This window comes from Pelecanus crispus, chromosome 1 (assembly GCF_030463565.1).
Source record: "Pelecanus crispus isolate bPelCri1 chromosome 1, bPelCri1.pri, whole genome shotgun sequence".
NCBI classification, from domain to species: domain Eukaryota; kingdom Metazoa; phylum Chordata; class Aves; order Pelecaniformes; family Pelecanidae; genus Pelecanus; species Pelecanus crispus.
Genome location: NC_134643.1, coordinates 163,635,061 through 163,650,986, shown reverse-complemented (window position 1 = coordinate 163,650,986; position 15,926 = coordinate 163,635,061).

The window sequence follows — 15,926 nt, the reverse complement described above, 5'->3', positions numbered from 1 at the left end:
GCAATGTTGATAAAACTGTCATACAATACATTTTAAATTTAAGACACAAAGACAAAAGTGAGAAAGCTAGTTTTCTCAGGTAACAAAAATGCTCCCAGGGCTAAATAAATAGATTATAAAAGTGACAATTTATTAAGAAACAAAACCGCTGAAAATTCAAGGCATGAAAGTCCATTCCAGTTTGTAAGTAATAAGAAAATGACACTTATTTTACCAAAAATTGAAAAAAAAAAAATTATTTATATACGTATCAGACAGCTTCCATTTGTTGTTAAACAGTGGTTTGGAACTTGAAAGTTCTAATTTTCTCTCTTCTGTGTTCCAAAATGGCTGCAATTGATTATGCCTAAAATTTATAACATTGCTGGGTATATTTGGTGCCTCAATAGGAAGAGAAAGTGTGTAATTGACCAGTTTATTAAACCAAGACCAAAAATGTGAATATGCTGTGTTGTTAGTGGATAAAACAGCACAGGATATATAAATCTATGGCAGAATGCACAGAGTTCTCTTGTTATTATATCACTGATATTATTTCTTTTGCTGCTCTTTTACTCGCATCATTCCCCCTGGGTCCCAGAGCCTTCACGGTTCATTTTCTGTTGATTCTCAATACTATTTCTAGGAATTGGAAAGATGAAGAAATATTCAGAAGTGAGCAACAAGCAGTCAGAAGCAAGTAAATTCTTTATGATGTAAGTAACTTGAAAAGATTTATGGCAATGTGCTTTGTATTATATTAGAATTCTTCGCTTAGCTCTGCCCTGAGTTCCATTTCATATATTTTACAAGGCTTGCAGTTTATCTGTTCATATCAGTAAACCTTTTTATTTAATTTTCTCAGACACTTTGACATTTAATAGGATGGAATAATGAGAACTTCCCACAATGGATAGCCCGTGGTTATTTATGTTCTCTGTAAACATAGAGTTTCAGCTGTTAAACTATTGTTTGAAGCACCCTCGAAGTGCATGACAGGCATACACAGTTATGGTCTTCCTTTTTTCAGATCTAAATCTCAAGGGGACTGCTCTTCTCATAATAATGGGTAAACCCCACGCTCAGACAGCTTTTTGAGAATCGTAACGCAGTGCTAACACTTCTGAAATTTTCTTTACTAACCTTAATCAATTTTAAATGTGTAAAGGTCTCATGAAATTGCCATTGACATAACAAAACCCTTTCTACTACTGATTTTCTCAAAGTAATGTTCCACACAGAGAGTAAATAGCCAATGAAAACAAACATCTGTAGTGACCAAAACAACATCTGCAACAGCAAATCAATACCACCTTCAATTTAGTTTTATTTAGAACAGGAGAACACTCATTTAACAGAAATAATTTAGAGCAGAAGCTTTACTGTAGCAAATGTTTGGAAACACTGTATATACATCTGCACAGGCACGCATATAAATATATGGAGATATATATAGAGAGAGAATCATAGAATCGTTTAGGTTGGAAAAGACCTTTAAGATCACCCAGTCCAACCATTAACCTAACGTTACCAAGTCCACCACTAAACCAGTTAAGGGTAGAGTAGCAACCCCATACCTCCTGGCTTGGTGGCTGGATCATTTCTAATTAAAGTAAAAACTATAGCTACTTTTTATATAAATGCATTGTACAAATCAAAAGTCTTAGTAGCCAAAATAATTGGCTAAAGTTTTAGTCAACTGTCAGTGCCCAAAAAGACAGCTAAGCAAATCCAACTTAGCTGACATAGAGGCATTAATTTAACCCAGTAAATGTTTTTAGACAATGCCATATCATAATTTCAGGTATAATCAGCTCACCAAAGACCATTCAAAGTATCTGTACTAATGAGAGGTCTGTGTTGCAGCCTACCAGAGTGGATTTTTTGCAGCATAAATGGTATGTGAGAATGCATAACAGAATAAAATAAGTGGGATAATTTAGAATAATGTTAAGCAAGAAAGGAGGTAAACCCAGCACAGTGTAATCCATGCTGCCTATTGAGAGAGATGTCTAAAAAAAGCTTTCCCCAGAACTTCATCTAAGATAAATTTTAAAGGAATGAGTTATCTTACCCCAGAAGACACAGGAAGTGTGCTAAAATTTGCCTGATGTAGATGATGATAGGATCAGGACAAAATAATCTTGTCGAAGAAATGCTGTTTAAGAATACAGACAGATGCTGACTATCTCAGAAAAAAGAAAAAAAAACAAAAGATCTCTGGACTTCCCTAATTATTTCCATCAATTTTGTGCAAGTAACTTGTTCCCCTAGGAGCATGTTCAAAGTTGGAAAGGATCTATATGATGTAGAGTGGGAGGAGCATGTTAGCCCAGTTACGGAAAGGAAGAAAATAAGAACAACAATAAGCAGCTGTCAAAGTTAAGAAACAGGCTTTTTGCTATTCTTCTGCATGAGAGCACTTTTCTTCTAGTCTACTTACCTTTTGAATTTAAGACTTATCATGTTATCAAGAATTTTTAAGTGCTACACTTCATATAAAAACATCCCTTCTGTCCTCCTTCCAGGTATTTTGCAATAAGTCTATCATTTTCCCTAATTGAATTTTTAATGAATAACACCTGAACATATAATTTAAAGGTACTGAGTGATCTTCTACACAGCAGAAATGATTCACAACTGTCTGTAACAAGTGGTAATTCTGGCAGACAAACACTTACAAGACTTGTTGACTGACTCAAAGCCAGTTTCTCCTCCCTGGTAGAAATAGTGGTACTCTGGTCAAGTATGCTGTGATTTCCAGAGGAAATAGAGATTATACCAGGGACAAATTGTTCAAGCAGCAGCTGTTGGATGAAAGAATTAGCCATCAGCTCCCACTCCTACTCAGCAAACACTATAATATTCTTGTGTCAAATTGCATGTTTTGCAGACTAATACTAAATCTGTGTAGTTAATTGATTTTTTTTTTTTTATGAGAGAGAAACTAAGAAACTGTTTTCAATTATTTACTGTGGATTAAGTTTTGCTATTCATATACCATTTAATGCTTTTCTCACTAAAATGTGTTTTCACAGAGGAAAGAGGCTATTTATCATGTCAGGGTAATAGAATCTACACTTATGCCAGATTAAAATTAATCAAGCTGAGAGGTTAGGTTTCGGAACTCATTTAATGCTGTTTATTTGGTACCTACTTCTCCAAAATCATCTAGTACCTTGCAAAGTTTCTCTTTGAGATTTTGAATTTAATTGTGTGTGTATTTAAAAGGTAATTATATGCATCTACGTGATTAAAAGTTCATTCACATAATGATTAAAAGTGTCTTATGATGACAGTTGTAGTATGTCAGGTTCAGAACTGAATGATTATCACCTGCTGATTGTAGAAGTGAATGTCTATAATGGGAGTAATTTTACAGCAGCACTTATTATAAACTAATACCGATCATACATTACAGTGATTATTTTATTGTCAGATACCTATTTGAACAGAAAGAATTATTTTCAGCCTCCATTAATGATATCTGAATTAGCATCTAAAACCCTTCTAATATAAGGAGATAAAAATGTATTTCCATCGCTGTTTTTCATTCCTAAAGGACAATCCCATAAATCATTGCATTGTTAGCAATCTCACATTGCAAGAACACAGAAAGCCTAATCGATAGCTGGTCAATAGAAAGTTGCCCTTTGCTGGATGTTGTAGAATGATTCCCTTGTTGAAGGTTAGAACCTCTTAGTGCTGAAGCTACTTAATTATTATAGATAATTGAAATTTGGCCTTGACTGAAATAGTATAAAACAGAAACTTGAACTCAAATTTCTTGTGCTGCTTATTCTGATTTATTTTACTGCTTTTCTTCCCCAGAACCATAAGAATAGGATGGTTTTAAGACACTTCATGACTGAACATCATAAAATGCTACTTCTTGGGTCTTAATCTTAATTTATTTATACCTTTTTAATTGAGAAATATTTATATGGAAATCAATTGATTTGTACCAGATTTATGCAACTGACATAAAATCTGTCAAGAAAGAATGTTTGGTTTGGTTCAGTTTGGTCTGGGTTTATGAGTGAATACAACAGCTGCTTTAGTAGATATTGTCACACGACTTTTCCCTGTGTTTTTTGTTTGTTTGTTTGTTTTTCCTATAAGCATTCTGCATGGCCGTAGGTAGCTAATTACTACTCGGTTTGAGTGAAATAAGGACAATGTCAGGGAAGAGGAATGGAAAAGTCCTAGTAATTTTATCCACTGTGAGCACTTCTTTTTCCTAAATTAAGTGTGTAATTATCAAACCTTATCTGTACTGTCATACGGTTTAACCTTTATTGAACTAATTAGGATGAAGCTTAAAATTACTTGCTGACTAACTTGATGAAACAGCTGCAATTTTTTTTCCTTTAAAGAATAAGCTGGGAGAAATGTAGGCAACTCTGAGTTTATCTCTGAGTTATCAATAGCACGCACAAGGCAGGCAGATATTATAAAAGGAACAGCTATTGAGGTGACTTACTTGGAAGAACTTGTATTTTCTGAAAAGAACTGGGACAAACATGTATGGAACATAGGTGATATTGTACTACTGAAAAACAGAGGGAAAAAAAGGTGATTTGATGTATTTATTTTGATGTCCCTGTGTTTTTACAGTATTTATCCTGTGAGATTTATGAAACTTTTAATTAAGACAATAATATGATGACATGTACTCACTTCTCACAGCAGCTGTGAAAGTCTAATGCACCTCTCTTCTGAGAAAGTTTGCTCAGACTAGAACAAATTCCTCAATATGTAGCCATCTTTTCTAAGATGTAATTGCAAATGTATTAAGTAATTGTCAGGGAGTGAACTCCCCAAAATACTTAATGAAAAAGCAGAATTAAAAATTATCTTGTATTCACATGTTGCTAAGTACATCAGTAAGCTGGTAATATATGTCTTTCAACTAAAATTAAAGAATTTCCCTCTACACATTTTCTTTATATTAAACAGATGAAGACCACAAAACTTTGAAAACTACACAAAAAGTTCCTATTTAAGCTTTAGCACTGTGGATGGATTATGTAAGACTCTTGTTACTACATAAAACCAGCTAGTATATATAGATATTTTTACTTCCCTAAAATCACTAGGATATTTTTCTTTTTGCATACTAAACATTCCAGTTTGCCTCCAGACTTCCTAACTATTCAGGGAGGATGCTGGTCAGTTGAAAAAAGACATACATAACCCAGAAAAAACATACATAACCCAGAAAATAAATACAAGTATAAATGATTTTGTTATCTTGCAATGAGGGACTCTAAGAAAATAGATAATTTAATTCATTTTGTTCAACATGGTTACAGAATTAAATGTGGAGAAAAAACAAAACCAAAATTAAAAAACCTTGAACTGGAATTCTTGCTTTTTAGACAGCTTTGGATGTAAGCAGTTCATATCAGATTAAGGTTCCCAATTATCATATGTTTTTGCATGGTGACCAGAAAAAAAGTTTACATATAAATTATTCAACAAATTTTGTCAGGACCCAATGTGATATTCTCCAATTCAGAACTATGACAATATGGGTTTAAGACTAGACTTGTAGGATGAATCAATTTATAAGATAAAACCTGATAACCTTATTGCCATTTCAACATCTAAAGGCTGGTCTGAAGAGCAGTGTTACCCTTGAAAAGTCATTTGATGATGAAACATTGCTAAGTTTGTATAAAAATAATACTAAATATTTTCTACTTTTTTTTTTTTCTTTCCCTTAAAGCTTGGGATGAAGTGTGGGGGTTTTTTCCTAAGAAAAGTCTGCAATCTCTGGACAATTGTTTTCTTTCAGATTGAAGACTTGCGCTTCATATCAAATAACATGTAACATTTTCAGACTTCCTTTGAGGAAAAATTGAATCTGTTTTCAAAGCCACTTATTGCAAATGAAGTGTGCTGGATCATTCTTCCTTCTTTAATGTATGGGAATGCTATATTATAGATTTAAAAATTTATTAAAATGTTCCTATCTGTTTGAATACTCTTAATCAATGCAAATGTTTAGCATTTCTCTGAATTGCAATTAACCATACATTCCTGAAAGAAAGATTTACCCTGTTTTCTAGTTATAGATGAACAAAGACTTTGCAAATGCATTCAACTTATGTTTTTGTCTGCTGCTTGTTATTGCAAGATACAAGAAAATCTGAGACTGTTCCCATTAATGATCCACCTGGTATCAGAAAGTAGGAGTCATTTCCTACTGGAACTCAAAAGAAGTATTTGATTGAATGCCTTCGAGACAGCTGTGAGAGAATGGCTGTTGACCAAATAAATATTTCAGAGGGGAAAAATTCCTATAGGAACTCAAACTGCAGACTTTGCCTTAAACGGAGAGTCTATATTGTAATACCATGCACAGTCAGAAGGGTTTTATTTTTATTTGGAACACACAGTTTTGTATACAATCTGTGAAGAGAAGAGGTCTATAGAGGAAAAAATGTGCAATAACAGTGTACAGTATATTAGATATGAGTACTATAGAGTCACATTCTGTCTTGATGCTGCTATAATAATTCCTAACAGAAAGTCCAGATAAGGCTGGAGGATGTGGTGATCAAGCTAGCTGTCTACTAGTCATTAGTGAAGCTACTGGGAGGTGATCACTTGTGAGAAGCTGCGAGTTCATGACTGATGGGTTCAGATGAGTGATTAAGGAGAATAACATTGGAATACTGATTTGGGGAATAAGATAATTGAAAACTGACATCGCTCTTACATGGACAGGAGTGGGAGGAACAACACATGTGAAAAATTGGTAGCATATTTTGTGACATGGAAACTATGGGGAGTGGGAAACTTACTAGATACACGAGGAATGAAAAAAGATATAGAGGAAGAAAAAGAGAGTTGGAAGAGTATCACAACAAAGAGAGCTGTTGCTGATGAATGCTGATGATAACACTGGGAAAACAAGAGAAAAAAATGGAAAAGTAGAAGGAAGTAAGAAAAGATGGCTGGACTGAGAGGAGTAGGAGAGAGTAAATGAACTTTTCGTACATACAGAACAGAATGTATGCATCACTTTGTTACAATCAAATTAATTTATCTAAATAATACAGAAATACCAGTATAGCAAACATTTTGGAATACAATTTCAGTGCAATAGGTGTTGTTAAGCATGCCAGAAAAATGTCAGAGTTTTTCTTCAAACAACAATAAACATGAAAAAAATCATATAAGTGTAGGTTAATTAACGCTGTTAATTTAAAATGTAAATTACAAGCAGAGGATCAGAAAAGGAAAGCTCCCTTCTGTTGGCATGTTACATCTTTTTCCGGAAAACTGCTACCATCTCTGACAGAAATGTCTTCAGAAGTGTTTTTATAACTAAGAATAATTATTTATTTATATGTTGAAAAGCACTGTATTGTACCAAACTATTTTAAAATACTAATATCACGGAGAAAATACTTGGAAAGCTCTCACAAACTTATTAACACCACCCACCCTACCCCACTCCCCCCCATTTTCTTTCTAAGAATTATAATTTCTAAAATGTTAAAAAAATTGTTCCTTCATATTTGGTCTTGCAAATTTGGATTTGGATTGTTTGGAACTGTAGAATCTAGATATTTATATGTATAATTTGTGGCAGGAATCTAGATATCTTCACACTACATCAAGAAAGGTGACAAATTATTCAAGAAATATGAGAAAAATATGTTGGGAAAATTGTTTATGAAAAATATATTGATCAGTATCAGGAAATAATAGCATCTGAGCACTTTTAGGTTGCAGGGTTTTTTTTCTAAAAGAAGCAGCAAGAAGTGAAAACCACAAGAGGACCTCTTCAATCAACACATTTTATTTTTTCTAGTATGACTAGATCCACTTCTAAGCTGACTTAGTGAAATGAAAGCATTTTTCTTGTGCAGACAAGGCACACACTTTAATTTACCTTGTTCCCTACAATAACTGAGGTATGAGCTGAGGATTCCTGATTAGCTTTGAAGCCATTTCTTATTTTGCAGACATCTGTTAATTATCACAGTTGCGTCACAGTTTTACAGAATTCTTATAAATCCCAAGGAACGAAGTTACACGTTCATTTCACTCCACAAGTGAAGATCACTCTTTTTAAATAAATATCCCAAGTACATGCTGCTAACTATTTTGTCTGTGCTCTCAGAAGATTTCTGCATTCTTTCCTCAGAAGCTACATTTTCTGGAACATGTTTCATAACAGTCAGCTCTCTGCACTTCTTTTGGGAGAAATTGCTTAGCAAATACAGGCAAGCTTTATATAAACTATATATGAAGTTAGCATACTAAAAAAAACCCAAAACAAACCCACACATAAAACACAAAAACAAAACCAAAAAAGTGTCACAATCATTATTTTCCTAAAGATGTCTGTAAACATGGATTCATGGATTTATACTTAGGCAGTTAAATAAGTGGCATGGTGTTAATGAGAGCTGCTGCATTCTTATGTTTTCTACTTTTTGTTTTAGTTAGGTCACTTTCTCATTTAGGAATCTAACCTTAACTATCTTCTTCTAGGAAACTTGCCATACATGCTTTGGTTCTTGCCTGACCTTTCAGGCTATGAAAGGTGGCTGCAGTTTCACAATTACAATGTTTTTTTCAAAAGGACTTGGGCTTCTAAGGGCTTCAAGGGAGGTGCCCTCTTCATTTCTTCTGGGTGTTAAGCAAAAGAAATTGGAGAAGATTTACCTGGGTTTCAGTCAAATTAACAATTACAATACTGTGATATAAGAATTAGCCTATGTGATGCATAAAGAAGGAATTTAGGAAAGTAGAATGAACTGGAAGAAGAAATACAGGAAGCAGAGGAAAGAAGTCTGCTCATTCTGCCACTGTGCTCTGGCTAGGAGATGAAATCTGCTACTGCCCTTAAACACAGGTTTCAGGGTCATCAAGAGGCTTGGTTGAGTGGAGATTTTCAAATTATTTACAACAGTTTTACCTAGGCAGAGGAAAGGAATTAGAGATAAGGGAATACTTGACCAAACAAACCATGAAGTGATATCTACAAATTGCAGTGGTCAACCATAGGAGCTTCCAGGAAAGGCAATTGAGAGAAAACATTGTCAACTGTCTGAAATTTTCCTCTAGTTCAAGCTTTTATAATTTTCTAGGCTTTTCTGCCTTCTCTTAACAACCAGTTAGGATGATACACAAAAGCATTACTTTCTCAGAGTATGTCATCTCTACCCCATTTTTACAACAAAGCATGAAAAAGAGCCTCACTGTTTTCCCCACCTTGCCTCATAGTGAAGAGCAACCCCCAAACAATACACAAAAAATTCTAAAATAATATCTGTAACTGGTAATCTAAACTTTCAAATCTTAACTTTTAAGGAGATCTGGGATATAGGTAGAATAAACAAATTGCCTAGGGGTTTTCTTTGGTATCAGATATTGTGAGTTCTTGGAAGCTTTAGTCCCAAATAAACAGTAACATATTTTCTCCCTACAGGGAAAAGTGAACTATGGCTATGATATTATCATTTTCAACCTCTGTACTTTCTTCCAGCAAAACAAAAAGTGTTGTTTGTTTAGTTAATGCAGCAAAGAACAGGGTGGTCCTTGCTTCTGTTATTGTTTCTTTAAGTACTCTTGGAAAAAAAACAACAAACCCAAAACATATATACATAAATATATATATATATAAAAATTCAATAACTTGACCATTCATATTTGTTTCCACTTTAGGTGCTTCATTCATTTATTAAAGGGATGATTAGAGAAAACTACTTGGATGATTTCTTAAAAGGTGGAAACATCCACTGAGAAAGGAGTATTAAAATTATTATAAAAATGATTATAAGAATTATTATTGTGAGAACTGGATAATAAAAATATGAAAAAAATAGACATATATTAGAAGAAAATACAATCTTAGTACATTTGGTCCAATTTTTTCTTAGCATAAGGCTATCTGGAAACAATTTAAAACACCTGTTAAATAATATAATGACCTGGAAATACAGAAAGAATTGTCAGGTGCATGGTATGAGACTAAGTCTGTCACAGTATACCCTATACACTCTATATACTATTATGTCAGAAATATGGGAGAATGTAAAGAGTTTCTATAAAACGGGTTAGACGTTTCCAAAATAGGATTGATTAAAAAAAGTTTCATGAATATTATTATACACATTCTTAATATACTTATATAGAAATATGTAATTTTCCAATTGATGATAAATTAATTTTATTAATTATAGCTCACCATACTCATATAATACTAGGTCCAAATCTTCTGACCTTAAAAACTCGTTTTACAGTCAGTTACTAAATAAGGTGTGGCTATACGGCATTGTAGTAAAACCTGCATAATTATACATTCAATTCCCTCAATAACCACCTTTTTCTTGTTTTTTTTTCCACCATGGTATTGCCATTTTAGAATTAGGTAAAAGTAAGATTTTAAGTCACGTTTATTTCAGTTTGTTGCATCTGTGTTTTCCTGTAGTACAAAACAAATCCATACACAGAGAAATTAAGAGAAATGTATCTATGACCATATTAATGTATTCTGCTGCTGGTGGTGCTGATTGTGTTGAAAAGTTTAGTGGTTTTGCTGAAGAGCTATAAAACACAGAGTTGCAGGGTGCTGGTCTGATATAGAACAGCATCCTTATACAGGACCACATCCTTGTGTGCATAAATTATTGGATTTTTTAACATACTTTAAACAGCTTCCAAATGCATCCAAAGACACATTCTACATGTCTTTTCATCCTTTTTAGAATACATCTTTATACCAAAGTCAAAGAAAAGCAGAACAAGTTGGGAAATTTTTATCTCTGCTCTACCTTGGGAAGCACTATATAACTCTACACCAAAGTCATTCTTGTAACAAAAGTAAGTGAAATATGAACTGATTCTACTTCAGAGAAGTCAGAAGATGAAATTGTTCTCTAGGAATAGCAACAATATCGCCACTTTCTATAAACAGCAAATGAAATGGTCCAGTTCTGTTATCTAAAGACATTCTGATCATGCAGAACATCTGAGCAGAGGCACAGCACAGTTAAGTCACATTGTCCTTCCTGCCAGAAAGTCATTGTGCCCCATTCACCTGAAAAAGGGATTATTCTTTGTGCACTTTAAAAGTCACCAACACTGATGGATGCTTGGATATAGTTTTGAACAACTGACAGATAAAAATGGTGTTGTCTATGACTGCACTTAAAGACATTGTTTACCTGCAAAAGTCATGGAAAAATAACAAATAAGGAGATAGACTTTCTTAGTCTCATTAGTAAGACAAACTTTCTTACTGAAAAACTGCAAGCTTTACTAAACCTCTTAAGACCAGTGTGAAAGATGGGGAATTATCCAGTCTGCATCTTTCCAGGCAGCTGAGAATCCAACCACAAGATATTAGTTCAATAATTATCATAATGAAAAAAACCCGACCCCAAAACCCAATTTGAATAATTTCTGTTGCTCACAGAATCATTTATACAAGCACTAGACCAACATTATGGCATTATATTTTCCTTTGTAACTGGAACTCAGTTAGCCCAGTTTGGATGCTACCTAGATAGAACAATGTATTTATTATTCTATATTTTGTCATGAGTATGAATCTGCAAGGATAAACCTTGTCTGACCAGTTGTAGACATCAGCAATGCAGACTGCTACCCAAAGCTTTCCATTCTAGGCTCCCTTCATAATCAATAGAAATAAATAAGCAGTTCCAGTGCATGATACAACTACCTACTAAGGTAAAAATAGAGGTAAAAGTATGGATACTACATAAAATATCTATTTCTCTGAGCTGGCTTCTCTAGTTCTTCCCCCAAAAGCTGTAAGGACCTGATGATGAAGTGATAACTCCTAATTTTTTCAGTCGCTCAGATTCTATCCACAGTACAGATAGGATCAAGTTACTAATGTAACATGAGTGTAACATTCTTCAAGTGATCATCTGACATGTTCAAAGCTAATATGATTCAGTTTATCCAGATAGCAGAATTTTTTTTTTTTTTTTCCTGGCAGAACCATGTGTTAACCAGGTTGGCCTGTCAACACCTAGTATGCTAAAGGACTGGTTTTGTTCCAAAGAATTCTGGTATAACCTGGGCAGCTTTCCCAATCTGCCAGGTGGAAGAGATGGAGAAATGTGGGTGTTGGAAGAGTATAAGCCAAATCTTGTCAACTGTTTCTTACTGTATTTTTTTTAACTGGGGGAACTCTAAAATTGAAATGGAGCTTTCTTGATTTAAAAATAAATAAATAGATGCTGAACACCCTTTCTCCTCTCAGAAAGTGTATATGAAAAAATTCAAACCTAGCAAACTTCCTATCAGGGAATGGGAAACAGATATAATGGTCCCTGGTGCTTAAACTGTTTGAGTTTGGGTGGGTTTTTTAACATTTTTAAATGATGAATGGCAAAATCTTGGTTTATTCTCTTGCCTCCATCTAGTTCTCAGTCATCACAAGGATATCAGTTCTAGCTCACCTGTATTAGTTTCCAGTATATTATTTTTCTATCTGGTCTTTAAAATGGAAAACTGGAAAAGATTGTCATAATGGTACTTCTGTGCTCACTTTATTTGTGCAACATTACTATCATTCTAAATTCTGAGCAAAGAGTGGTGTATATTTCAGGGTTATATGCATAAAAGTTATCAGCCCCTTTGCAATTCCAATTAACTCCCAGATCACTTATCCACAGCTGTGTTAAGCTTCCGGATGGATTTTACTAATTTTGTATTTTCATATTCATTTAAAAAAAAAAAAATTAACTGCTGTGTAATTTTTACTGACTAATTAACAAAGTGGAAGGTGTATAGCAGACAGATAAATGGTAATATAATATGCTAGTTATCCCTTTAATCTAATATTTCACTGTGGTATTACGTAAGAAAAAAAAAAATCACACATTTGTTCAAATAATATCAAGAAAATAAGCAAAAGAAAAACCAAAACAAGATTACCAATGCAATGTGATAAAATAAAATCCATTCTCTGGTCCCCAGATGGAGAGCTGCAGCAGACAGTAAAAAGAAGAATAGCTGAGATTATAATACATTTAGAGTCCTGAATATAATCATGAAAGCCTGTGCAGTGTGCTTTCGTCTGAGTCTAGGCCAATGGCCTCTTTATTAAATCTTGTTATGCATCCTGAGGTACACACCTTCTTATCTGTAATCCTTCTTTACAACATACTCAGAAAAGAAGATTTAAAAAAAAGAAAAAAAAATCAAACCAAACCAAACCAACAACAACAAAAAAAAACCCAAAAAGCTCAGCAGGAGAAAAGGCTTGAATGATAAAGCAACAAGAACATGAATAATAAAAGCAAATCCTGATTAGATAGAAAGATTCAAACTTTCAAAAACAACCTTACATGAGGAATGTGTTGCAACAGACTACCATTGGAAATAAACCTTGAAGTTAATGACATAAATACTGTGGATAAGTGAGTTTGTCATGATCCACAATAACTTCATTCAACAGAACACTTAAACAGTTGAAGATATTCCTTTGGGCCATGTAAACGTAGGTTTAAAATCCCTTCAAAGAAATGAAAACTATATCAGTGTTAACTTCTCAGAGAGTGTGTGGGACATCTCTTTAAACTATCATCAGCCTTGTGAACATTCCCAGTATATTTCTAGGTAAAGTCAAATCAGTTAGTTTAAACAACCCTCAATAATATTATTTAGTTTATTTCCCTTTTTTGAAAATGGACTACATTTGTCCCAAGTATCACTTCTTTACCTGCTAGATAAACTGGTAGCTGTAGATCAGCTACCAGGACAAGATCTCAGGAGATCTGTTCCCTTCAGTGTAATATTTTAAACAATACTTCTGTCTTAAAACGTACTGTAAGGTGTGATGTTCGGATGCATGGAGGGTGAGGCTGCTGAGTGGCATTGAGACTGCTTTAAGCTGACCATGTAGACATAACTAAAACAACTTCAATGTCTATAAATATAGTCTCTGATGTTTTGCTAATTCTTTAGTTAATCCTATTTTTCTTGGTATGAATAATTATCCACATTGCTGTATAATGTTATTCACTAGTTCTCTGATTTAAAGCCTACTGAAGTCTAGGAACATGATTCCCTTGACTTGAAATATTTTGCATTAAGCCTAAGAATATTTGCACTTTTTGAAATTTGCAGATCCCAAAAGGAGGTCTTAACATAAATATAAAAGGGCATCTTTAGTTCCTAATTTCTAGGGTAACATTAATTATTGCTGTTGAAATATTTACACTTAATTCCACTGTCTCCACTGTGAGATTTCCGGGCTTTAATAATTAATTCAAACAGTATAATCCATATTATTTAAATTTCAGTTTAGTACAAAGAAGTATAATCCAGTTATGGTAATACAATAACTGCTTATTCACACTTTTATGAGTGTATCTAATGAAATACTGTAAACGTTTTTATGCAAATAAGACTTTTATATATTGGTCAGATTTACAGCTTTCTGCCTTTCCTACAGTTCTGCGTGAACAAACTGCATTTTGTGCAAAGTGTCCATAAATATGCACCTACCTGATTAGTCGAGTGAAATGATGATTATACATATCTGTAGTTATTGCCAATTATTTATGTTTTATTGTTTTAATTATAAGGAGCAGTCTTTGCAGTGGCTGTGATACAATATTCATACATAGAACAGAGTTAAAAGAATTAATGTACTTTTAAATTAGACTAAAAATTAAAAGATATTTATCTGGCATTAATTTTAGGTATCACTTAGGGGAGCCGAGATGTATTTTTATTGCAGGGTAAACCAGAAAGTAGAAGTTACATTTCACTGTTAACCGACTGTTACATGACAAGTAAACAAGTTTAATCGTGTTATTCACCTCATTGACTTTAATGATTCAATAATAGATGTAATAGGCACCTCAGGACCAGATGGCTTAGGGAAAAAAAAGTCCCCATGAACTACCACTTTTTCATCTCAAGTATCTGATAAATATGTTAACTCCCTGCACTGCGATGACAGCCGGAATTTCTCACCAGCTGGCCAGTTGCTCTGCACAGTGGGCGCTATCATCCTCAGCTGAATGTTGAATTCTCAGCTCTGTAGTAAGGTCAGGACTTGTGGGGATTTTTTTTAAAAAGCACAGTTTTTATTGATTTCACATAAACATTATAATAATCAACAAAAGGATAAGTAGATGAAGTCGTAAAAAGGGGTGGATCATGAGTTAAGGTTGAATTCAATGAGCTCTACGTGTAATAGAGCTTGTCAACCACATGCATTACCAGTATGGGTTGAATGTGTAAAGAGAAAGCGGGGCTACAGTTACCTCTCATCAAGTTGTTTTACTACACCAACCTTTTGCTCAGTATTGTGCTACCTCAAGCAGAGCCTGCATATGATCGTGCCTGGCAGACATTTCAACCACGAAAACACTGTTTATTTCTCGCTGTCATCTGTGCAGCTGCAAGAAGAGCACTGAAGAACCCTCCCTTTCCCAGAAATGTCAACGAAATGGACAGGTTGATTATCTATAGCCTGTATCAGCCAACACTGTTCAGATCTGAAGCAGTATACAGCCTACTGTCTGCCGCTATTGCTTGCTTCTGGCCATGCTTTTTTAGCACTCCTTCTTTACCTAGATATCACATCTGTTTCTGCCCCTGGCTGTGCAAAATCCAGACATGGTAGAGCCTAACAAGACAAAAAGGATTTTTTCATGTGTGGGTGTGTCTTCACAGAACACTATTTCCTCTTTGTTACCTGACTTCTGATTTGCCTTTGTAAACAAGACCATACTTGGTCCTGCATCAAGAAGAAAATTTTTCCCGAGTTTTGGAAGGGAAACTGAAACTGAATCAAAAGAGAAAGAAGAAAAATAAAACACGGGTGCATTAGTCACCTCATCAGTTAAGTGATTCTGAAACACAAGACAATTCTAAAAGCCTGTAGTAACCTAATTTTATGTCTATTCAAAGCCGACTCTTAAAACAAAATG